Source organism: Callithrix jacchus, chromosome 10 (assembly GCF_049354715.1).
Source record: "Callithrix jacchus isolate 240 chromosome 10, calJac240_pri, whole genome shotgun sequence".
Lineage (NCBI taxonomy): Eukaryota > Metazoa > Chordata > Mammalia > Primates > Cebidae > Callithrix > Callithrix jacchus.
The window spans coordinates 14,023,075-14,049,082 of NC_133511.1; the positions used below are offsets into that span (position 1 = coordinate 14,023,075).

The 26,008-nt window shown below is 40.1% G+C and overlaps 1 long non-coding RNA gene across 2 annotated transcripts in view; it reads right to left on the reverse strand.

Annotated features, from left to right (window-relative positions):
- Positions 1-6,429, reverse strand: part of LOC128929077 (uncharacterized) — a 68,754-nt gene extending 62,325 nt beyond the window's left edge. For both annotated transcript variants that reach the window (XR_013523060.1, XR_013523059.1), the window contains exon 1: positions 6,107-6,429. This is a non-coding gene — a long non-coding RNA (uncharacterized LOC128929077). The remainder of the gene's footprint in view (positions 1-6,106) is intronic.
- Positions 6,430-26,008: the final 19,579 nt, after the last annotated feature.

Sequence of the window (26,008 nt, forward strand, 5' to 3'; positions counted from 1 at the left end):
CTAAGTTTTCACTTTTGGAAACTAGAAAAAGAAGAGCAAACTAAATCCATAGTGAGAAGAAGAAGAGAAACGTAAAAATTAGAGCAGAAATCAATGAAATTGTAACAGAAAATTAATGAGAAAAATCAATAAAACAAAAAAGCTGGTTCTTTGAAAAGATCAATAAAGTTGATAAGCCCCTACCCAGGCTAACTTAGAAAAGAGAGAGAGAAAGGACATATATTAGTAATATCAGAGATGAAAGAGGGGACATCATTACAAAACTCATAAACATTAAAAGGATAATAAGGGACTACTATGAACAACTTGATGCCTACAAATTTGATAACCTAGATAAAATAGACCAATTCCTTGAAAGATGCAATCTGCCAAAACTCATATGAGAAGTAATAGACACTGAGTAAGTGTATATCTATTCAACTGAAAATGAATCAATAATTAATAACCTTCTAAAGCAGAAAGCACCAGGCCAAAATGGGTTCCCTGGAGAATTCTATCAAACATTTAAGGAAAAAACTATAGCAATTTTCTACAACCTCTTTCAGAAGATAGAAGCACAAGAAATGCTTCCTAACTCATTCTATGAAGTCAGCATCACCTTAAAACCAAAACCCAGCAAACACATGGCAAGAAAATAAGTTGGCAGTTCAGTGTCTCTTGGCTGGGCGTGATGGCTCACACCTGTAATCCCAGCACTTTGGGAGGCCGAAGCGGGCAGATCAACTGAGATCAGGGGTTTGAGACCAGCCTGGCCAACATGGCACAACCCTGTCTCTACTAAAAATACAAAGATTAGCCAGGTATGGGGGTAAGACAGGAGAATCATTTGAACCCGGGAGGTGGAGATTGCAGTGAGCTGAGATTATGCCACTGCACTCCAGCCTGGGCGACAGAGCAAGACTCCCTCTCCAAAAGAAAAAGAAATCCACAGTTCAGTATCTCTAATGAACATAGATACAAAAATTCTCAACAAAATATTAACAAATTGAATCCATTAAATGTATAAAAAGAAATTGTGCCACACCAAGGGGGATTTACCCCAGGAATTCAAGGCTGATTCAACATTTGATGACTAATTAAGGCTATTCATTATAACAACAGGCTAAAGAATAAAAATCAGATGACTACATCGATAGATGTAGAGAAAACCTTTGACAAAAATATAACGTTCATGTTAAAAAAAAACTTTCAATAAATGAGAAATAGAGGGGAACTTCCTCAACTTGATTTTAAAAATCTACAAAAATCTACAGATAATGTCATATTTAATGGTGAGAAACTAGAAGTTTTCTCGTTAAGATCATGAACAAGGCAAACTCTTTCACCACCGTTTTTCAACATGTTGCTAGAAATCCTAGATAGTGCAATGAGATAAGTAAAAAAAAAAATGTATAGTAACTGAGAAGGAAGAAATGAAACTGTCTTGTTCACAAATGACATGATTATCTAATAGAAAGTCTGAAAGAATTAGGCCAGGTGCAGTGGCTCACACCTGTAATCCCAACACTTTGGGAGGCTGAGGTGGGCAGATCACAAGGTCAGGAGTTCATGACCAGCCTCAACAACATGGGAAACCCCGTCTCTACTAAAAGTACAAAAAGTAGTCGAGTATGGTTGTGAGTGCCTGTAATAACAGCTACTAAGGAGGCTGAGGCAGGAGAATCACTTGAACCCAGGAGGTGGAGGTTGTGGTGAGCTGAGATCCTGTATTGTACTCCAGCCTGGGTGACAGAGTGAGACTCCATCTCAAAAAAACAAACAAACAAATAAAAAACTGAAAGAACCAACAAAAAGCTCCTGGAACTAATAAACAATTATAACAAGGTATCAGGATGCAAGGCAAGGCTAACATACAAAAGTCAATATTTTCCTGCAGAGCAACAATGAACAAATGGAATTTGATGTTTAAAAGAAATTGTCATTTATATTAACAGTCCCTCAAAATAAACTACCTAGGTATAAATCTAACAAAATACATACATGGTCTATGTAAGGAAGGCCATAAAACTCTGATGAAAGAAACCAAATAAAAACTTAATAGATGGAGAATTATGCCATGTTCATAGATAGGAAGACTCAGTGTTAGTCAAGATATTAGTTCTTCGCAACTTGATCTACAGATTCAATGCAATCAAAATCAAAATCCCAGCAAGATATTCTGTGGATATCAGTAATCTGATTCCAACATTTATATGAAGAGTCGAAAGACAGAAGAGCCAACACGATATTGATGAAGAGAAACAGAATTGGAGGACTGACATCAACACTTATTACTATGAACTACTATAAACTACTACATTACTATGGTGAGAAACTAGAAGTTTTCTCATTATAAACTATAAACTACTATAAAGCCACAGTGATAAAGACAGTGTGATATTGGTTAAAAAAAAAAACAAAAACAAAAAAGAAACAAAAAAAACTGACAGAGGATCAATGGGATAGAATAGAAAGCCCAGAAATAGACTCACATAAACACAGTCAACTGGTCTTGGAAAGGGGGCAAAGGCAATACCATGGAGAAAAGGCAGGCTTTGCAGTAAATGGTGCTGGGACGACGGAACGCCCCCATGCAGAGAAGTGAATTTTCCACCTTCACAAAAATTAATTCAAACACCTCACAGACCAAAATACAAAACTGTAAAACTAGAAGATAACATAGGACAAAATCTAGATGTCCTTGGGTTTGGCAATGACTTTTTAGATATAATACCAAAACCACAATCCATTAAAAAAAGAATTGATATGCCAGACTTCATTAAAATGAAAGATTTCTGCTCTGCCAGAGACACTGTTAGGAGAATGAAAAGACAAGCTGCAGCCTGAGAGAAGATATTTGCTAAAAACACATCTGATCAAGGACCGGAACCCAAAATATGCAAAGAATTCTTAAAAGTCAACAATAAGAAAACAACCCAATTCAAAAATGGGCCAAAGAATTGAACGAATACCTCCCCAAAGAAGACACGGAATGGCAAATAAGCACATGAAAAGTTGCTCCACATCACATGTCATCAGAGAAACGAAAATTAAAACTACGATGAGATACCCACACCTATCAGAACGGCCAAAATTCGGAACCCGGACAACAACCAACGCTGGTGAGGCTGTGGAGCTACAGAAATTCTCCTTTATTGCTGGTGGGAATGCAGAATGCTATAGAAACTTGGGAAGACAAGAAGACAGTAAAAAGATCAGTGCTGGCCAGGGATTGGGAGGAAGAAGGAACGAACAGGTGGAGCATAGACGATTTTTAGGGCAGTGAAAATGCTCTGTATGATTCTGTAATGGTGGATACATGTCATTATACATTTGTTTAAACCCATAAAATGTACAACATCAAGCATGAGCCCTAAGGTAAGTTTTGGACACCGAGTGATAACGGCATGTCAACATAGGTCCAGCAATGATAACATCTTGTGGGGGATGTTGGTAATGGGGGATGTTGGTAATGGGGGATGCCGTGCATGTGGGGGGCAGCAGGTGTACGGGAAGTCTCAGAACCTTCCACTCAAATTTTCTGTGAACCTAAAACTGTCTGAAAAAGTAAAGTCTACTTACAAGCTAGTAATAATAATAATAATTTATTTCGAACATGTTATATATTTGGCCCTTTACTTTTTTCTTTGGATATGTGTCTTTTGGGGGAATTACATCAAAGACCTTTTAGTTTTTTTAAACTTTCTTTTTTCTTCCCTTCCATGTGGCTGACACAGGAATATCTGACTTTCTGCTCTGGCCATCATCAGAAAACTCTAGTGTGGTTAGGGGAAGTTGTGGGCTCTCTAAACTAATACGCTTATGTGTTACAGCGCATGTTAACTGGAAATCTGCGACTACCAAAAATGTCACTCAAACTGGCTTGAACGTAGAAAACTTATTGATTGACAAGTCTGAAAAGCCTAAAGATACCAGGCTTCAGCCAAGACTTGATTCAGCAACTCAAGGGTAGTAAAGATCCCATCCTTTCTGCCTTACACGACATGTATTTCTCCAAGTGGCCACAAGATGGCGGCAAGTAGCTTTCAGCACTCCAACGTCCTTGCTCACATCCAAAGAAAATCCAAGATCCTCAAGGAAATGTGTCTTCGTCTTTGAGTGACCTTAATTAGGTTCTGTGTCCATCTCTGGCCACTCATGTGGCCATGTCGATAGCCTCAAGTCAGTCAAGCCCCATTCTTGGAACCGGGGTGAAGTCACCTTCCCTTCCAGCACAGGGGCTCTGTGAGATGGAAATCAGGGTGCTGAGTCCGGAGCTAGATGGCATTCGCTCCAGAGCAGCACATTCCCTCAGGAGAGAAGGCTCTTTCCTTTCTTTCTCTGGTTTGGAGGGGACATGGCTTGACAGCACAGGGTGAGGCCCCAGGAAAGGACGCTGGGAGTGGGCTCATCTCCAGTCTAGCTCACATATGCCCCCACCCTTCCCCCTCACAGTTCACCTGGATAGGAGACCAGGCTTGAGAGCAAGAGCCTAGCTAGAAACAGGTGGCGTGCTGTGCTGGAACTCCTCGTCTATGGCTATTTTAGGGACCCCGTGGAGTGGCAGCTGCAGGCAGCAGTTGAGCAGGAACTGGAGATTTAGGACGCTGGCCATCTTCTCACCACCATCATCACTAACTAAGAGGCACCGGCAGACCCACGTTGATACTCACCAGCTTGGTGACGAAAACGACATCATTTAATGTTTCTGTCCTTTCTTTTCTTCATCTATAAAATGGGGATCATTTGATAATAACCTCCTTGCATATTTTGTGTTGCAAAAAAGAGGAAATGTTTCTGTTCTTTGTCCCATCCTTTAATCTTGACCCATAAGATTGGGAATTGCTACCCTGACACTTGAGGCTTCCCCTTCTTCTCCCTTGCTAGTTCCTCCCAAAGGAAGGAGGATTTGCAGATTGTATTGGTCAGCCACTTATCACTGATAGAGCCACCCCGATAGCAGGGTTACATCATAGGAAGTGTCGTAGGCCAGCACTAATGCTTGGCACAGGCCCTGCATTGTCTTCCTTTCCCATTGCTGTAGGTAAGCAGACTCATATGTCCTTGAAATCGGCAAATCCAGCCAAAGAATCTTTCTGGATCTACTCAGCTCTCTGGCCCCTGAGAGTGCCACTTCCAAATTTAGATGGAGTGCAGCGAGGAGCCTCCACTCTGACATGGGCTCACCAACCCTGGCTCAGCTTTTACCAGGTCTTTGCATTAAAATCTTGGGTTCTTGTCCTGCCATCTTTCATAAAGTGAGGAATCCTTTTCACTTGGCTACTGATCTTTGTGTATGATCAGTACACAGGAACCCGGGGCGGGGGAGAACTTAGGAGTTGGGGTGGGGGAGAAGATGCAAGCACATGCCAAGGCGTAGCCCACTCCCCATACCCTGCTGGGCTGTGGAGATGAAATGAAGTTATATACTTGAAAGTATTTTAGAAATGAAACTGAGCACAGATGTCAGGCGGTACTAGCCTCCAGGTGGATGGTGTAAGGAGCCATTTCTCTCCTGGGAAATGGCTGGTGCAGATGTCAGTTCTGTAAGGAATATTCCCAAGGTGGAACCTTGATTATTAGCCACAAGATTTTCTCCTCCCAGATGTGGCTTGAATAAAAGTGTGTCCTCACATAAGACATTGAGTGGGCACCGTCCGAAGCTGACTGATGCTGTTATTGAGTAAAAGGGTGCCCAATGCACTAGAAGCCAATACTATGAACCAGGTTTTGGAGAAAAGAAAAGCTTTATGCTGAAAGTGGACTCTCAAGGAGACAGGAGTCAAGTTCTAATCTGTTTCCCTGTACTGGCTTCAAAGCAGTATTTTTATTAGAAAAGGTTCAGGGGATAGGTTCTGAGATTCATAGGTAACTAACTGGTGAAAGGAAAGAGGAGGTCTGGGAAGTCCCTGGGCACGTCCCGTTGTGTCTTCCGGCTATCTCATTATCTCATGGGTCACACGTGTGAATTTCAGGGGGAGTTAGTATGAAACATGGAAATTCAGGCTGGAATGCCATCAAGCTTGTTCTGTGCAAACTCCAGTTAGCCATCTTAGTTTCAACCAGTTCTAGCCAGTTTTGTCTTGATCTCACTATCAGAGTCTCAGCAAGTTGTTTCTTTCCTTACCTGCTATCCTGCAAACAGAAATTTTTGTTAGTCGTTGGTTCCTTTAACTCTTTGGGGCACGATTTCCATGTGCCTTACTTGGAAGAGCAATTAGTAGCACATCCTCTCTTTTTCCTCCTCTATGAGAAAACATAACTTTTTGTTAAGTCCATTTCTTTCCAGTGTGCTTCAGATTTCACTCTCCTGGGACTTCAGTCTGTCTAACAAGGGCTCATCTAGCTTGAAATATTTTGTCTTAACCCTGTCTTTTCCCTTCAGCTACATTCGTTCTTCTTCTTTCTACCTCCCTTTACTATCCACCTCTTCTTCCCTAGCTCCAGAATGATTTTCATGCCCATGGTGGTGCCAAGTTGCTCTCTCTATCATCACTGGTGATGTCATAGTCACCTAATTTACATTCTGTCTTAGTTCTCATCCTCCTTGATGTCTCTGCCCTTGCTGTTCCCCATTTAAAAAATTATTTAATGTCTTCATTGTTTATTGTTTGAAGTACATCCACAATTGCACTATAATGCCACTACATAGAAATCTTTTTGACCTCTTCTAGTCTCCAGACATATTTATAGTTTCCTTTTTTTTTTTTTTACAAAGTTGGAAACAATATAAAAAGCCTTCTTTGTTCTTTCATGTAATATTATTTCTGGACACTGAAAGAGGCCTACAGATCTCATATGTCCTCTATATTTTACAGGTGAGGAAACTAGAATTTGTTGGAAATGCTCAGTGGAAAGCAGCAGTGGCCAGGATCTGCAATCCCCAAAATCCCAGTCAGCCCTCTGCCTTGGCTACAGAACCCACAGGAGGGTTTCCCCTGTTTGGAAAAAGCACTTGGGGTATTTGTTTAAAATGTAATTTCCTGAACCTACCACATCACTGAATCAGGCTCTTCAATAATGGGGCATACACATTTGTAGGTTTTAAAAAGATACCTAGGGGATTCTTAAGCATATTACAAATTGAGGCCAGGTGCAACGACTCCTGGCTGTAATCCCAGTGCTTTGGAAGGGCTGGGTGGGAGGATCTCTTGAGCCCAGGAGTTTGGGTTTGCAGTGAGGTATTACAGTGCCACTGCACCCTGGGCAACAGAGAGAGAACTTGTCTCAAAAAAATAAAAAGAAACATGTACCCCTGAACCTAAAATAAAAGTTAAATCAATAAATAAAAAGATAAAATTCAAGAACCACTGTTTTAAAGAGTTTAAGTCACAGAAGACACACAGGCAAATGTTCAGCACTATAAACCAGGACTTCCGAGCTGAGCTAGACAATCACAGACTTTGTCAAAACTAGAGGTAAGATAAACAGTCAGTTCCTTGTCTAAGCAGAAGAAGACACCTTCAGGCCTGTCTTACCACAACCAAACCAGCAGAAATCGATGCACTTGTTCATACGAACTATGAGCACTTTGTTCATTTTACTATAATTAACTCATATAGTTTCCGGTGTTTGAGCTATAGGAGAAAAGAGGGGAGAAAGAAATAGCCTAAGAGGGATTCGAGAGAGCTGTTGAGACCATCTACGAAACAGGTTATCCCAGTCCATGTGTATTAAATACCACTTTATTCTTCCCAGCACACACGCCCTATCTGTAGAATGGCATAAAATTCATGCCTCTTATGATTTCTGCCATCCATGGCTTCATTTTGGCCTTGGCTTTAAAAATAGAGCTCTCTGGGTGCGTTGTGTGAGTGTCTGCAGGTTGGGGGCTGGGGAAACCATGGAGTGTTGGAGAGAGGAGAAGGGCTGAGCAGTAAACCTTTGAGCACTCCTATAAATTAGACCAGTGTTGTATGAACTGCTGGTCGTGATATATTAGAGGGTTTGAAATCAATTTAGTAACCAGCACTTTTATATGGAGTGGAAAGAAATGAATGGAGAGTAGAACAGAATGGAATCAATCATTACTGTTACTGAGACAGGGTCTTGTTCTGTCATTCGGGCTGGAGTGCGGTGGCATGATCATGGCTCACTGCAGCCTCAACCTCCTGGGCTCAAGTGATCCTCCCACTTCAGCTCCTGGGGTAGCTGGGACTACAGCTGTGCACCAGCATGCCCGGCCAATTTTTGTATTTTTTTTTTTTTGTCTAAATGAGGTTTCACCACGTTGCCCAAGTGGGTCTCAAACTCCTAAGCTGAAGTGATCATCCACCTCAGCCTCCCAAAATTCTCGGATTATAAGCATGAGCCACTGCACCAGGCCTACCATTACTATGGGTGATTATGTGTGTATGTGTGTGTAGTGTGTGTAGTGTGTACAGTGTGTGTAGTGTGTGTAGTGTGTAGTGTGTGTGCAGTGTGTGTGTACAGTATGTATGTTTATATGGAGTCAATATAAAATTTCCTTTTTTTCAACCACTTTATTGAGGTATGACTGGTCTCACTTGCATGCAGAATCTAAAATAGTCGAATTCATAAGAGCAGAAAGAATGGTGGTTGCCAGGAACTGGGGGATGGAGAAATGGGTGGGTCAAAGGGTGCAAAGTTTTAGTCATGCAAGATAAATAAATTCTGGACATTCCTACACAACATGGGACATATGATTGTCGATGCTGACAATACTAAAAATTTGCTAAGAGGATAGATTTTACGTCAAGTGCTCTTACCACAAAAGAAAAAAAAAGTTAAACATTTTTAGGTAGTGGTCAAAACATTTGAAAATTGCTGTGTTTTAGTGGAAAACTGCTTTCTTAGAAGATGAACAAAGTTCAGAGAGGTTGACTCCTTAGCCAAAGGATTCATCTTCATTTTAAATCTCTGGAGTCTAACATGTCCATGAAGTGTACATTCGTCTTTGCTTGCAGAATCTTCATGTTTTCACTTCTAATGAATGAAAATTAGGTTTATATCATGTTATTTGTTTTATTATTTCCCTAAATATTGAGTATTTTGGTAATTTTCATTTTTAGCTATTATAAACAACTCAGCTATAAATATTTTTATAATTGTAGTTTTGTTCTTTTTATGAATTGCTTATATAGGCTACATTTTCTGGTATGATTATTCTTTTTTTTTTTTTTTTTTTTGTTTTGTTTTTTTTTTTTTTTTTTTTTGATTATTCTTATGGCTCTTAACTCCAAAACACAACCAATTTACACTTCTATCAGCAACCATGTCCTAACAGTCTCACTCGTTCTGGATTTTGTCATTTATTCTTATACTTGTTTATCTGCTGTGTGTTAAATGGCCCCTCGTAATTGTTTCCATCTGAATTTCTTTAATTAACTTTTGAGGTTTAGTGTTTCGCATGTTGGTTTTATGTTGGCTTTCCTGGTGTCTGGACTGTCTGTGTGTGTCTTGGTCCCACTGGCATCCTGGTTTGAATAAACTCAATATACTTAAGATATGAAACTTTGGATATGGAGCCATATTTATGGCAAACAGTTTTTCTTATTTTCTTACAACTTTTTTTGCCTTGGTTTTGTGAATTTTCATTACTTTACTATTTTTCATTTTTATAAAATTCTACCCATTATTACTTTATAATTTGAATTTCTTCTATTCTCTAAGTCATAAAAAGAAATTTCCAACTTATTAATTACAGTTAGAAAAAGTATTCGATTTTGTTTTTTGTAACATGATTTGTAACTCTATGACACACATGCGCAAAATGTTTAAAAATCCCTCACCTGTGTGGAATGTGAGGGTGTAAGTTAAGAACTGAATGCTAGGAGCCTTTTTGCTCTTTTCTAAGTCAGTGTTTCTCAGTGAGTGATCCCAGATCAGCAGTATCTAGGAACCTGTTAGAAATATAAATTCTCAGGCCTCTATTCCACTCGTATTGGATCAGCTCTGAGAGTGGGGTCAAGTAATCAATGTTTTTTGCTTTGTTTTGTTTTTCTCTTTTGCAGAGACAGGGGTTTTTCCATGTTGTCCAGGCTGGTCTCAAACTCCTGGGCTCAAGCCATCCTTCCACCTTGGCCTCCCAAACTGCTGAGATTACAGGTGTGAGCCACGGGCCCAGCCAGTGATTGATGTTTTTACAAGCCCTCCAGGTAATTCTGATGCATGCTAAAGTTATACTTGGGTATAAACTCAACAGCCACGATTACACTCACTTCTAACTTTTAATTAATTGGTAGTAGACATCATCTGCCTTTGCTTGGCAGTCCCCTAGGGCCCACAGAGCCTCATTTATTCTGTTTATCAAAATGCCTCATGACAATGTCCCTCCATCCCTATCCCTTATCAGTGTAGACAATTATAATATATGCCCATGCTTGAAAGCTACAGTTTTGCTTGTAGCTACCCTCCGCTGGAAACCCCACTACTACTTCATATTTGTTAAAGTTTGCATGAAGATATTCTTCAGTTGCCCTCCTGGGTTATTAGCTTTGAGACAGTATGTGTATTTTTATTTTTGCTTATTGGGAATTTCTCAGCTTTGCTTTCTGATTATTTCTTGCTCTCTTGCGTCTATCCCTAGTGGCTTCATCGCTGATCTTTTTTCTTCTCCTGAGGTCAGTTTTGAAACACCTTTCAATAATATATATAAGATTAGCAAAAGACAACACTCTTAAAATATTAAACTTTATCAGGAAAATAAATAGAAAATGTCAACATTGCTAACTAGGCATGCCTTTAGCTATACAAGAGAACTTTCAAAGGCCAGGATGTTTTTAGGGTCACAGGAAGCAGCTGAGGTTATGGTTCTACTTCTAGATAGCCACAACGTAGATTTTATTGGTTTACCCAAAGTTGAACAGGCCCCTGAAAACAAAGGAAGTAGTGCTGAGCTTCCGACATACCAACGCTATTCAGGACAATCTTCTGCGACCCTCCTTTCTTCGAACGCTTTGATATCTACTCCCATCTATGGAGGCTCACTTTGTCAGTAACACTATTCCTGCTACTGCAGGTCCAAATAGATGTTACTCTCCAGAACTCAGTTGGCCTTTGTAATATGTAATGGGAGATGGATGCAATGAAATAGCAATTATATTCCTACCAGGCCCTGCACCAGCTCCGTCACCTTATGTATGGAGAGAGCTTTACCAAAAGAGTGATCCTGAGAACCAGGAGTTACCTTTAGAATGCCCCAAGTGCATCACAAATATGGACTGGGAGAGCCCAAGGGTGTCTTGAAACCACCTTACTGAGCAGAAAACTGCCTTTTGTGGTTTGAGAATATTTGACTAGACTTAGATCTGTAGGTGGGACAAGCACGTTCATATTCTATGCCTCCAGCAACCAATGAAGTTAAGCTGCGGACATCCCAATGCCTTTTGCAGCCATAGTCCAGGCCTCTTACCTCCTTTTCCCGACTTTCTGCTATTCTAATCCTCTCAAAGCCAATGGCTTTCCCACTGTCGACCTCCTCAAGTAGAATCCCACTCTCCCATGTTCCCTTTGTATACAACTCGAAGCCTCTGGTGCCATCCTAGATTTCCAGGAGATTGCAGTGCTTGTTTACCACACACCCCAGTTCTAGAGCCATAGCTCCATGGAAACACTGAAAGATGTAGGTGGTGTCTTATAGAGCCTGTAATTGAAAAACAGGGTGTACTCGGGCAAGCCAGCTCTGGGAAAATAGACACCTTAGTAAATAATTTGCAGAAGTGAAGACAGAGCCATTGCACAGACAGGCTCTGCTCCTTGGATCATAGCCTTCAGGATAATCTTAACTCCCAAAACGTTTTAAGATAATTTAAAACAATTTTCTAGCCTCCCTCACAAAGTTATAAATTATAAATATTTGCATGAGGGAGATGACGAAATGGGTAATTTCATGTTTGAGATGTGGCAAACCTCTGCCTATGACTTGCATAGAACTTCTAAATTTCACCTGGTCTGAGGGTCCCACAGAGAACTTAATTAACTTGTCACATGACAGCTCACTCAGAGATGGGTCCAGGTAACTAGAGCCACCAGAGTGGGGCTGCTGTCCCAGCTACCATCTTGGAAAACACCACCAACAGTGTACAGTCTGATTGAGATAAAAGTGGACTCTGAGAGTTCTCAGGGATGAAGTTCGTAACCCTGAACATATCAGCACCCATCTAAACTGGCACCACATGCAGACCATCTCAGACCTTCCCAGCGAAGTTAGAGATGTAGGCATTCACATGATGTCTTCTATATACCACAGAATGCTGTCTTATTAACTTACAGTGGTGGCCATACTTTTCAGGTGCCTGGAAGTGACTTCTTTCCAGGAAACCTACGTATTGTATTAAGTATTTGGACATCCAGATCTGTGGTCAAAAGGCTGCTTGATGTGCAGATAATCAGCATAGTCTTCAAGGATTTCATTTATCCTATGAAAGTCTACTGAAGCTATCTTTACTATGTAGAAAAAAGAATGATAAGAATGTGCCCACTAATGTAGTGATTTTCTCTTTCTCTCCTTCTCTCTCTTTCCCCCTGCACTCCCCTATCTTTGGAATGTATTGAATTGGACAAATAGTAACACATTGTTACTATCTATATGTCTTTCCTATATGGTAGAATGATTCCAATGATAATGAAATATGAATTGATTTGAATTAATAATGCTTATATTATTAACAGTTTTATTCCATTTATATTAATTTATTCATTCTTGTAGCAAGTATTTATTGAACTTTTTCTATGTGTCAGGTACTATTCTAGGCACTGGGGATATGGTATGGAAAAAATAAGGATTTCTGCACCCTTGAGGACTTCCATCCTCTCTCCTGCATTTTCCCAAATGCACGCTGTTCAGTTTAATCAGATCTGGGTTTTGCCAGGACATCACAGAATGAAGTTAGGTATCATTCTTTGAGAATGACTATCCTGAGTTTGGCATCATCTATACCCATGAAAAAGAAATATAGCTTCTTTTGGCATCATACAGTATATAGTGTTTTAAAATTGACTTTTTTCACTTAGCAATATGCATTTAAGTTTCTCTGTGTATTTTTGTGGCTGGTGGTTCATTTCTATCTCATTTCTTTTTTATTGTTGAATAATATTCCATTTATTCATTGACCTATTGAAAGATATTTTGGTTACTTCCAAGATTTACTTCCAGCAATTATTAGTAAAGCTGTCACAGACATTTGTAAGCAAGTTTGTATGTGTTTTCATTGCCATTAGGGTAAGTACCACTCTTTAGAAATGACAGCCAGTTATGAACTGCTTTCATTTAGCTCTATCAATACTTTCCAAGGATCCTTTTCTATTCTGACAGCCACCAAAACCTAGTACAAAAACAAATTGAGACTCTCAGATTGTTTAAGTTTGAAATATTTTTCAAGTTTCAAAAATAATAAAGCAGAGTACCCCTGCTAAAAGTGTCAGTAATAAGTATACTACCTGTAACTATTTTTAAAGTTTATTTATATTTATTTATATTGTTAAAACTGTATTTTTATGTATGTATAAATGTACATAATATATTAATATGGGTAACATATATACTTTATAAATGTATACTTTTATATGAATTGTTGAGTGCATTATCAAATGATTTTTCTTTTACTGTTAGGTGTGCACAATCAAGAAAACATATGGGCCAGCCACAGTGGTGCCCAGCATTTTGAGAGACCAAGTGGGGAGATTGCTTGAGGCCAGGAGTTCAAAATCAGCCCTGGCAACATAGCAAGAACCCATCTCTACAAAAACATTTTAAAATACCCGGGTACGGTGGTGCGGGCCTGTAGTTCCAGCTATTGGGGAGACTGAAGTGGATCACTTGAGCCCAGGAGTTCGAGGTTCCCATCCACTGTGATTGTCCCACTGCACACTCCAGCCCAGGGGACAGAGGGAGTCCCTGTCTTGAAAAACAAACCAAAAACCACACATGTACTTTTAACTGGGTTTTCTATTACTTGTAGCCAAAATGTCCTCATATAGTACTTTAGTTAGAAATGGCTTTCACATACACGTTTAAAAAATAATAGACTATTTTTTAGAATAGTTTTAGGTTTACAGGAAATTGAACAGAAAATACAGAATTTCCATGTACGCCTCAGACCCAGCCCCCATTTTCCTTTATTATTAATGTTTTGTATTAGTGTGGGATGTTTGTTACAACCGATGAACCAATATGAACTAAAACCCAAAATTTATATTAGAATTTACTCTTAGTGTTGTACACTTGTGGGTTTTGACAAATGTATACTAACACGTGTCCACTCTTACAGTACACCTTTACGGGAGAGTTTCACTGCCTAAAAATCCTCTCTGCTCCACATACTCATTCTACCTTCCCTTCAACCGCTGGCCATCACTAATCTTTTTACTGTCTCCATAGTTTTGCCTCCTTCAGAATGTCATATCGTTGGAATCACACAGTATGTAACGCTGTAAGACTGGCTTTTTTCACTTTGCAATATGCATTGAAGTTTCTCCACATCTTTTCGTGGCTTGATAGTTCATTTCTTTTTATCATTGAATAATATTCCATTTATTCAGACCTATTGAAAGACATCTTGGTTACTTCCAAGTTTTGACAATTATTAATAAAGCTGCCATAAACATTTGTAAGCAGGTTTGTATGTGTTTTCAACTCATTGTGGTAAATACCAAGGAGCATGACTGCAGGATTATACGGTAGAGTATGTTTACTTCTGTAAGAAACTGTCAAGCCGTCTAACATAGTGGCTGTAACATTTTGCATTCCCACCAGCAATGCATGAGAGTTTCTGTTGCTCTACATTCTCTCTACCACGTGGTGGTCAGGGTTTTGGATTTCAACCATTCTAATAGGCTGAAATTCTAATAGGACATATGTAGTATTGTTTTCATTTGCATTTCCCCGATTACATAATGTGGGACATCTTTCCATATGCTTATTTATCACCTATATGTCTTCTTTGGTGAGGTGTCTATTCAGATGTTTTGCCCATTTTTTTCATTTGGTTGTTTGCTTTCTTATTGGTAAGTTTTATAAGTTATTTGTATATTTTGGATACTACATCTTTATCAGATATATGTTTTATAAATATTTTCTCCCAGTTTGAGGCTCTTCTTTCATCCTCTTAACAGTGTCTTTCACAGAGCAGAAGTTTTTAAATTGAATGAAGCTCCTGTTAAATTCCAGAACTAGACAGACTTACCTACACAGCCACAGGTAGTTCCAGACCCAAGCCATCTGGACACTGAGCTGGGCCAGGCATGTGAAGTTAAGACTATAATGAAATCGATCAATGACCTGCAGTTCTTACTTGCTTGTCCAGTAGATGAAAATGAGGTGGGGTAAAAACACATGACGGTAGCAGGGAGCTCATTATTGGTAGGACCAAACTGTCCCATACTTGAAATGCAAAGAAGAGGGAGGACAAATACCATAGGTTTTGTTCTATAGCTACAGCTGTGGTTATGCCCATAAAGTCCTCGCTTTCTAACTCAAAGCTGTTTTCTTGTTCCTACAACAAATGCATGACATACTCACTGAAACAAATCACAGAGTCCATGTATAAATGCATTGCTGGAGATTTTGACAAGAAGAAGACCAAAAAAAGACTGTTTTCCCTGCTCAGTGCGGATGTCAGTCAGCGCTGAAGCATTCCGGGAATGTGACGGAAATTGCATATACAGAAAAGTATGCTGTTAGTGTATTAGCAAGAGTGACCTATTCTTTTAGGCTATTCAGAGAAATAACTGTCATTTGCAGTGATTTTAGTCAACTGCTCTCTCTATCATTTTGTGTAATTAGGGACAGCCATTTTCACAAGGGTAGCAAAACATGCCGAGATCCAGCTCCCCCCACACCCCCCGCCCCACAGAACAGCTCCATTTCTGTAACCCTCAGAATGTTAATGGTCTTTGAGCAAAACGAATCATTGAGGCAGCCGTGGCATCAACATGGAACATGAGGGTAACCAGGCAGAGAGGCACAGCTGACATGTGCAATCAGCTCCGTGGACAGAGGAGGGATGAATGACAGAGCAGTGTGCTGAATGTTCTACCTGTCCATCACTGGTGCCAAAATGCCCTCTCAGATATTCGGCCCTCTTATTTTTCTCTCTGGAGATCAGAGCCCCTAAGGACATCAAAGCTTTATGTATTTTAACATGACAGAGGAGAGAGTGATAAAAATTTTCCTGCCACACAGGGTAAAGGGAATTTAAATATGTAATTGTTTTTAGAAGTTGCTTTGTTCTAGCGCTACCCTTTTATCTACTGCTCTGAGAAATGACTTCATTTAGCCAAACTCTTACCCTCCCGCCTCCACCACAGGCTCTTTTAAAGCAGAAGCCACATGGCTTCGCTTCATTAGCGTCTTTGTTTGTGTACCAGCATCATTGATGATATCAGTTATAGCTCCGGGAGTATGTTTGTTCATACATTAGCCATCATTAGGAACAAACAGCAAACAGCTTTTCTCAGGAGCAAAGCCCATTCCCTGAGCTGACACTGAAAGCCTGAGAAATGAAGCTCCATCTAGGTATTGTTTATGCCTGATTCTTAAGCTTTGTCTTACATTAGCTCTGGTGTATTCTCCTGAGTTTAGACAACTAACCTCCTCTACCAGTGTAGAAAGGCTGTTGTTTTTGCTTTATAACACTCACAAAGAGTATCCTTGTCAATGACAGCACCTAGGAAATCCCACAGTCTTCCTTCGTTTTTTATGCTTTTTAGCTGTTTCAGGTTGTCATTGAGTCATGGATGATCTTACCTGTGGCATCCAGAGACTAAGTGAAGTCTTGGCTCCCAACATTTCAGTTTACACAGCTAAATTCTTTTAAAAAGAAGAAGAACATATACATTAAGAAACAATCCTTTGGTTGTAGATTTGCTATCTAATAAATGATAGGGTTTGGCAATAAAAATCAAACCATTGTGTTACTAACATTGGAAAAATATGATTAAGAACACTTCCAGGACGGGCATGGTGGCTCAAGTCTGTAATCCCAGCACTTTGGGAGGCTGAGGTGAGTGGGTCACTGAGGTCAGGAGTTCAAGACCAGCCTGGCCAACATGGTAAAACTCCATCTCTATTAAAAATACAAAAGTAGCTGGGCGTGATGGTGCGTGCCTGTAATCTCAGCTACTCAGGAGGCTGAGGCAGGAGACTCACTTGAAACTGGGAGGCAGAGGCTGCAGTGAGCTGAAATCGCGCCATTGCACTCCAGCCTGGACAACAAGAGCGAAACTCTGTCTCCAAAAAAAATTAAAAATAAAAAAGAACATTCCAGTAGCAGGTACTTTCTCTAGTGCATTTCCTGTGACTTGATTTATCTGGGAGCTGAAAGACCTACTTCTGAGTTGTAGATGATGTAGATGTTGTAACTGAATCAAATCCTTCAGCTGATGCATTTTCGCAGTCATCTAAAATCCACAGTGCCAAGCAATCCATTGATCACTAAATTTTCAATACTTTTTACCAATTAACTCTCATGTTTGATTTATGTTTGATTGATTTCTTGGGCCAAGGTCATTGATGAAACAAAAGCAAGTCTAAAACAGTAGCTTCCTTGAAGCACACAGACATGGCTAAAAACCTTGCTTCCTCTCTTTCCATCATAACTTGATTATCTGTAAATGGTGACAGATGCTTTATCTGTGATCGGAACTGTCTTGTTATTAAGTGACCAAAAAGGTTAGCCATATTTTTTTAGTCTGATGCCTCAGGTCAAATGTATTGTGGATGAAAGTGATGGGAACAAACCTTCCCTTTGCTATCAGACCATATCTGCATCAACTCTTCCTTACTTGTGGTGCAGGCAGAAAATTTCTGTACTGTGGCTGACCATCTGCAGGGCAATGAGAGACGGGGTCCTTGGGGAGGACGTTCCATGCCCCGGGGAAAAGTCTAGGACTGTGCAGAACTCTCTCTGCAATTTGCTAGTTGTTGGAGTACCTCTGCTCCTCACGGAGAAGCTGGAGGTTGGGGATAAGCAACGTTTGTGTTCTCAGCCACAATGTCACAGACTTAACCTGTGGCAAGTATAATGTCTGCCAAAAACGGACAGGTCTATCATTGCAAGGCTTGATATTCTGAGGTTATGTGACTCATTCTAGGTAAAATGTCCGCAATTCAGCTAAACTACTGTGGACAAAGAGTTGTCTAAACCAGGGGTTTAACAAACTTTTTCTGCCGAGGGAAAACATAGTAAATGTTTTCAGCTTTGTGGGACTCACAGTTTTTGTCACAACTGCTCAATTCTCTCATTGTAGCACAGAAGGGGCTATTCACAATATGTAAAAGAATGAGCATGACTGTGTTGCAATTAATTTTATTTTGAGACAAGGTGCCACTCTGTCTCTCAGGCTGGAGTGCAGTGGTGCAATCTTGGCTCCCTGCAACTGCCGGCTCCCAAGCTCTAGTGATCCTCCCTCCTCAGCCTCCCCAGTAGCTGCGACTACAGGTGTGCACCACCATACCCAGCTAATTTTTTTGTGTTTTTTTGTAGAGACTGAGTTTGCCATGTTGCTCAGGCTGGTCCCCAACGCCTGAGCTCAAGTGATTCTCCCACCTCGGCCTCACAAAGTATTGGGATTACAGGTGTGAGCCACCTTGCCCAGCCACATTTAATTTTATTTAGAAAAACAAGCAGTGGGCTGGATTTGGCCTGTGGCCCATAATCTGCCAACACTTGCTCAAGAGAAGTTGTCTTCAATTCTTTTGATTTTGCATGCTACCAGTTTAAATAAAACAAAACACACATACATACAAACCCACAATGCCTTAAATACAAACCCCAATACTGTATATTTGTATTTATGTATAAATTATATACAAGCATGAATGTGCTAATATTTGCTTCATTATAAAACATTTAAGAAAATTTTTAAAAATGAGATATAGATGAATAATGCTTTTGAATATAAATTTAATTGTGATGACTTCATACTGTCATTGAGTAATAACTAAAAGTACAACATACACTGAGAGCTAGGTTCACAGTTTATGTCAGAGGATTTAAATCCATAATTTAAATAGTTTTCTTGATAATTGAAAAAAATGGGTAACTTTCTATTAGATCTAAATAGATCCTTGTTTTTGTCTTGTAATATCACTGGCAAAAAAACTCAAACAATTTTTTGTTATAACAGACATATTATTTGCTCTTCACTAGGCACTGTCCTAAGAGTTTCAAAAATATTAACTTATTAATTATCCTATAGGCCCTGAGTGGTGGGTACTATTAGCACCCCCCTTTTAAACATTTGAAAACTGAGCACACAGAGGTTAGGTAACTTGCCTCAAGTCACAGCTGCTAGGCGGCTGGCTCCAGAATCCTTGCTCTTATCTAGTGAACTAAGCTGCCCCAAGCAGGCATAAGGAGAAGCATTGGCTCTTCCACTTTCTTGCTCTCCCTTGTACTTTCAGTATTAGAATTAAACTCTGGTCCACACTTTCAGGAATATTACTTGTCTATTTAGTGTACATTGACTTTAAGTCAAACTAGATAATGTAGTCCAAAAATCCACTTAACTGGACACATGTAAACCACAATGTATACCGCAATATAATGAATGGAACTGAATGGATGAGGGCTCCACTGTTAAACCCTCAACCTTACGGAATTCCCTCTTCCCCTTTAGGAGAACCCGAGAAATGTGTCCATCTGACAAATGGACTTACTGAGGGTGCCAGGGTCAATCTGAATATTAAAAATTATTGCCGGGCACGGTGGCTCACACCTGTAATCCCCGTACTTTGGGAGGTTGAGGTGGGTGAATCACCTGAGGTCGGGAGTTCAAGAGCAGCTTAACTAACATGGAGAAACACTGTCTCTACTAAAAACACAAAATCAACCAGGCGTGGTGGCACATGCCTGTCATCTCAGCTACTCGGGAGGTTGAGGAAGGAGAATCTCTTGCACCTGGGAGGCAGAGGTTGCAGTGGGCTGAGATCGCACTACTGCCCTCCAGCATGGGCAACAAGAGCAAAACTCCATCTAAAAAAATTTTTAGCCTTAAATTTCTTATTTTTTAAAATATAGAAATCCTAACATATTCTTTGAATCCCCTGGTAATCTTACATACCTCTTGAGATATGCCATTCACAATCATCTATAGGAGTGATCTTACGTCCCAATTATACTGTGTTTCCAATAAAATGTTGACCTTGTATACAGTAATAAATGTAATAAGGACTAATCTATACCATGATTAGCATTACATTAAAACAATTGCAAAGGTACAGTCAGATGTCATTGCACTGATCTTCAGCTATTATTAATCATTTAGTTAACTTAAAACCCTGCTCCTTTCTTCTGGACTTAGAGAGAAAATCATCTGCAAAGGACTTAAGCACTGGGCAGCAGCTTGTGAAATATCCCATCCAGCAGTATTCCTTCTGCTTCCAATTTCTCAGTCTGTGGACTGGTGCTTAACACTCTGGACTGGTTCTCACACTTACCTGCACAGAAGAATCACCTGGAAGACTTGTTCTTACACAGATTACCCTGGTCTGGAGTTTCTCATTGGGTAGATCTGGAATGGCCAACAAGAATTTGCATCTCAACACATTCACAGGTGATGGTGCTGCTGCTGCTCCAGGTGCCACACTTTGAGAATCACTAGTCCAGGTAACTATCTGGTCCAGCTCTCTCCAGGAAGCAGAAATTGGCTTTCTGTCGTCTATGTAAGTTTTCTATTTGACATAACCTTGTTTTCGGCCATCAATCTTGATCTCACAGCCAACTCCATATCCCAGGGGAACCACTTAGAGCTATTCCTGCTGTCAGTATCAATTCCACGCCAATTCCGGCTCAATCCTTGCTCAGCAAGTACCCACTGCCAGACCTATCCTCAGCGGTAATTCCAGGTCTGTTGTGGAGCAGAAGCTGGCATAATTATGAGAAGAACTGTACGAGGTTCTATACATTTCCTTCTTTGCACTCTCTATTCTTACTCTGTGCAGTTTCATATGGTCACACCCTTGTTTCAACTATCACCTCAAGGTATGATTCCTAAGCTGTAAGTCTATAGCTCTTACCTCTCTCCTGAGCCCCAGACCTACACATCTCGGCTTCCCACTGGACATCTCTACCTTGAAGGGCCCTAAGCATCTGAAACTCAATGTTATGGGTTGAACTGAGTTTCCCAAAAAGATACGTTGAAACCCTCATCCCCACTACCTATGAATGTGTCCTTGTTTGGAAATAGAGTTGCTGCAAATATAATTTACCTAAGATGAGGTCATACTGGAGTAAGGTGAGCCCTTAATCTAATCTGACTAGTGTCCTTATAAAAAGAGACACAGACACATATGGAGAAGAGGCCATGTGGTGACAGGGGCAAAGATTGGAGCGTTAAAGCTACCAGCCCAGGAACACCAAGGACTGCGGGCAAACACCTGAAGGTAGAGGAGGGGAGGAAGGCATTTCCCCTACAGCTCTCAGTGGGAGAAGAGCCCTGCTGACATTTTGATTTTAGAATTTAGCTTCCAGAATGACCAGACAATAAATTTTGGTGCTCTTAATCTACCTAGTTTGCGATTTGTTACGGCAGCCCTAGGAAACTAATATACTCATCATGTCCAAAACCGAACAGAACAACACCTTTACTCACCGATAACCCCAACTTGTATTTTCTCCAAAGTTCTTTTTTCAGATAATAGCAACACACTCTACAGTCTTCTCAATGATATAAGCTAGAAACTTAGATTCATTTTATACTTTTTTTTTTTACACTTCATAAGCTACTAAATTTTGTTACCTCTGGTTCCTATCCGACTTTCTGTTTAACAACTTGGTCATTGCAACAATTTCCAAGGCGCCTCGTTCTTTCTTTTCTTTCCATGTATTTCCAGTAAATTCTGAATGTTTCCTACAGTGATCTGTCACAAGATTAAAATATTTACAGTAATAGTAGCTACCTTTTTCTGAAAGTTAACTTTGTGCCTGGATATGTGCTAGGTTCTTTCACAGGTATTTGATCTTCAAAATTTTCGGCAGCAACCTATTATTTATCTTATTTTATGGATCAAAAAACTGGTGCCCATGTTCACAAAGCTATCAAATGCCAGAGCTGAGATTTGAAGTCTTACTCTCTCTGTTAATACTTCTTGTGGCACATCCTGTCACCTCCACAAACTAAAAGTACTGGCATGGCACTCAGGCCAAGCCTCTGCTGTGCTTCCAGCCTGTCACCCTACACATTCCTCTGCAACCCTTGGCTCCAGGCACATAAGACTGCCCATCAATCCCTGGATATGGGACTCCCCTTAGTGCCTTTATGGCTTAGGTTGTACAGTTCCCTTACTCCGTAAAGCCGACAAGTTTTCACTGCCTACAACCCTTCAGATACTTCAGTGCCAAGCTTACCTGTATGTATGGTCTCTTTCACCAACACCCCAAGTCAAAATTACCCATTCCTTCCTCAGGGTTAGAACTTAGGCCATTCCACCTTGCTTTATAGCTAGTCATCTGTGTGTTTATTTCTCCCATTGTCTTGCGGGCTTCTTAATTCAAGGGCTATGTCATTTAATTTTGTCATTTACTTTCTTCCCGTCTTTTATAACGGTGCCTCAATCAATGTTTGTTGATTTGAATTGCTAATAACAACAATAGCAATTATGATAATAATGTCAGCAAGCCTTTGCTAGGCATTCATACTCAATAAATTCAGTAAGATTCAAAAAATAAAGTTTTTTTTATTTAAAAAGTTGTATCAGTTTTTCTTTGCCCCCAACTGAAAAGACGTTTCTTGATCTATTTACCTATTTTGGAAGCTTTACTTGAAATGCCTATTCATTTCCATTCAATTTGAAGTTTCTGTGTGATGTAGACTCATTTATTATGTGGTAATACCAAATCTGTTCATTATTCTTTAGAAATGCAATGACTACAAAGGGAAGGAGAGGGGAATCCATTTCTTTTCCTGCTCTCAAGAACATATTCCCTTTAGATCTCGAAGCAGATTTTGTCCGTGTGAGGTCATGTCACAGCTAGTTTGGACCTAACCTGGTACTCCACTACATTTTGTGAGAGGAGGTCAGACTGAATTGAAAATAGTGTACTCACCTCACCGGCCTTACGGTTCTGGCAGCTTAAACCTAGCCTTCATTATTTTGGCGTCCCTGAGAACTGACAGAAGATCAAATTCCACACTTTTGAGCAAATGGAAGGAACCCAAAGAAGAAAATAGAGAATAAACTGAGTGAGCCTCATGGGAAATCAAGCCGGGGGGACACTCTGGCAAAGAGGCAGAATAACTTTCTGCTTAAATGAGAAACTATTTAGAAGTCAGTCACATGAAAATAATTAAACAAAATGGTTATAAATGTGGGTGCCTTAATAAGGAACAGACCGAAGAACATGATTAGGAAATAATTAAAAGGAAAACAATATTTTCCACAAAGCAGAGAATGTGATGAAAAATAATCACTCTGCCCCCTTGGGCTTTATTTTTTTCCCAGCTGGAAAAATATCCCTATTTCTGCCCATAATTTGAAATATCCAGAACATTGAATTTATTGACAGGAAGTGTATTTACCATCTAATCAGAGAAATCCTAAAAGGAAAAGAGTGCTGTACACATCAGAGATACCCTAGAGACTCTGCTGTTCATAACTCTGCATGAATAGGGTGGAAAATGCCACATTCCCATTAAAGAGCAGCACAGTTGGTTAAAGAATGAACAAAAGGCAGCATTTCTTCATTAGTGTCATTGCAGGAAGCTGATGCTGTGAAAGCTGGAGGCCATCAAATGGGATATTGCAGCAATAAAACAGAAGGGAAAAATGAAATGCTCCATTCTCTTGTCAATCTCATATCCTTGTCTTTTTCTTTTTAATATACTGGGCACTACCCTGGTAAGCTAATGCGTATTTGCAGTTTCATTTTGTGTTTGGTAATTGTGCTATGGGCAATTATTCATTTGACAGAATTTGCTTTAAATGACGGAAACTGGCAGGTTGGAAGAAAAAACCCAATGTTGCCTAATCACCAATTAAGGAAACTGCCAGAGGGAAAACTGGACCTGGGACTAGTATCAGTAAAAATGATATAATGATGCTTCACTTCAAAAGACATTTTGAAGAGGCACTTAATGAAGGAGGTTAGAGAGGATTACAGGGTGGCTGATATATATATATAATTGCCAAATTTAGACCATGAAGATAGACACGATGTGATGCAGCCATTTTTGCAAAGTTTTAGACATCTAAACAACAAACGTAACCAATTGTGCTGCGGTTGACGGAAAGGCTGATTCTTTTCCTGTAAATGGAGAAAGTCGGCCCCATAATCAATTTGTTGAGAACTCCTTGTTGTGAAGGGAGGTCACCCTAGTAAGCACCAGGGATACAAAAATGAGTAAGCCATAGTTTTGGGCCACTCTCAGGGATCTCATAATCTAGCAGAGAAACAGGCAGGCACGAAGGCTAATTGTATGCAGCTACGAAGGACGAGGCAGACTATTCTCGACATTTCCCAGTGAGTCTCTAATCAGTTGCCTATCGGTATCAGGGTGACCTTGCTTTCTCTAGTCTCCCTCACTCTTCTTCCCCATGGGATCCTTGATTTCATTCAGTTTCTCCAATTCCCCAACTCCAAGATTCAGTTCCATGTGCAGGAGTAGCATCAAATGTTACCTATCTTGGAAATGCTGAAGGGGCTTTAGTTCTCTATATTCACAAATTGAGAAATCCTTTCTTTCTCTCTCGCTAATACTGGTATCTTCTCATGGATTAACTTCAGTGAATTATCATATTAACCAAGTCCTTGTCTCTTTACTCTGTTTTACCAAAGGGTCCCCTCCCACGAAAGTGTGAAGGAGAAAAAGACGAGAGAAGAAAGCTCTAGTTTGCCCTGGATGACATGCACTAAAACCATGGTGTGAACAAAGTCATGTGAAATTACTGAGCACTTGGAGGAAGCATCACAAAAGATTTCCTGGAAGAAGGGAGGTTCAGTGAGTGGGATGCTTGTGCACAGCCCTGCTCTGCGTACTGCCAGATTAACACATGTAAGCTTTCACTTCTGTCCTAAAGAAGCTTTGAATCTAGCCAAGGAGAAAAAATGAACACAATTGAAATTTAAAAATGAAGACAACCTAGAGTAGGATGTGTAATACAAATACATTGAGATTTATGTCCCTGTTTCTGTGCTAAATCAGACTGGGACTAGGCAGAAGTAACTTAGCTAATGGTTTCTGGAAAGATTGTTTCTGGAAGTTAATGCTGTGAGTCAACTAAACGAGCTTACTTATAGAAAGACTGACAGCTTGCTTGGCAATATTCACTCTAAGAGCTCCGTTACTTTGTATGGTCATCAGGCCAAAGCTCTCCTGTCATTAACTCTGCTCAATACCAACTAGTTCTCTGCCTTGCAAGACCTGTCTTCAGTCACCCGGCTCTAGTCTTAAAATACTACGAATATCTTTCTCGCATTTTTCCCCCTTTGAGATGATACTAAGACTGCCAAGTGTGTCCTCTTTTTTTTACTTCAGTTAATCCAATCAGCTTTGCTTGATCAAAATACTTTTCTCATGATCTTTTTGGGAAAATTGACAGAACAAATTAATAATTTTTCTAAAGACAGATGTCTGGGCTAACTAGTAATTTTTGCAGCTATACAATTTGTGCATAAATACTTCCTTTATTTCTCAATGTGTCTGAAGATGGAGCCCAGGAAGAAAGCAATAGCCAAGACTGAAAGGTTATGCATCAAAAGAAAAAAGATTACTAATGAAGTATTGGAATAAAGAGAAGCATTAATCTAGGAGGTGCCTGGAGACCCTTGGGGGTGGCACTTTTGTTTTCTGGTGGTACTGATGATGGGATGGACCAGGGCTGAGATTGGACATGGCTTTGGGTAAAGTTTTGTAACCTGATCGAATTTCCTGGGCTCCATTAGCCAAGATTCCTTCTGAAAAAAGAGTAAGTCATGTCAGTGCCTGGGGATATACGCTGAATTGTGACAAACTAGGAGTGAATGGACACTCCAGAAAAGCTAATTTACAGAGCGGGCAGGGCACAGAAAATTCATCCTAATGCGAGAGAATGGACCGAGCGTCAGTGCCTAGGGTCAATGCATGTGCA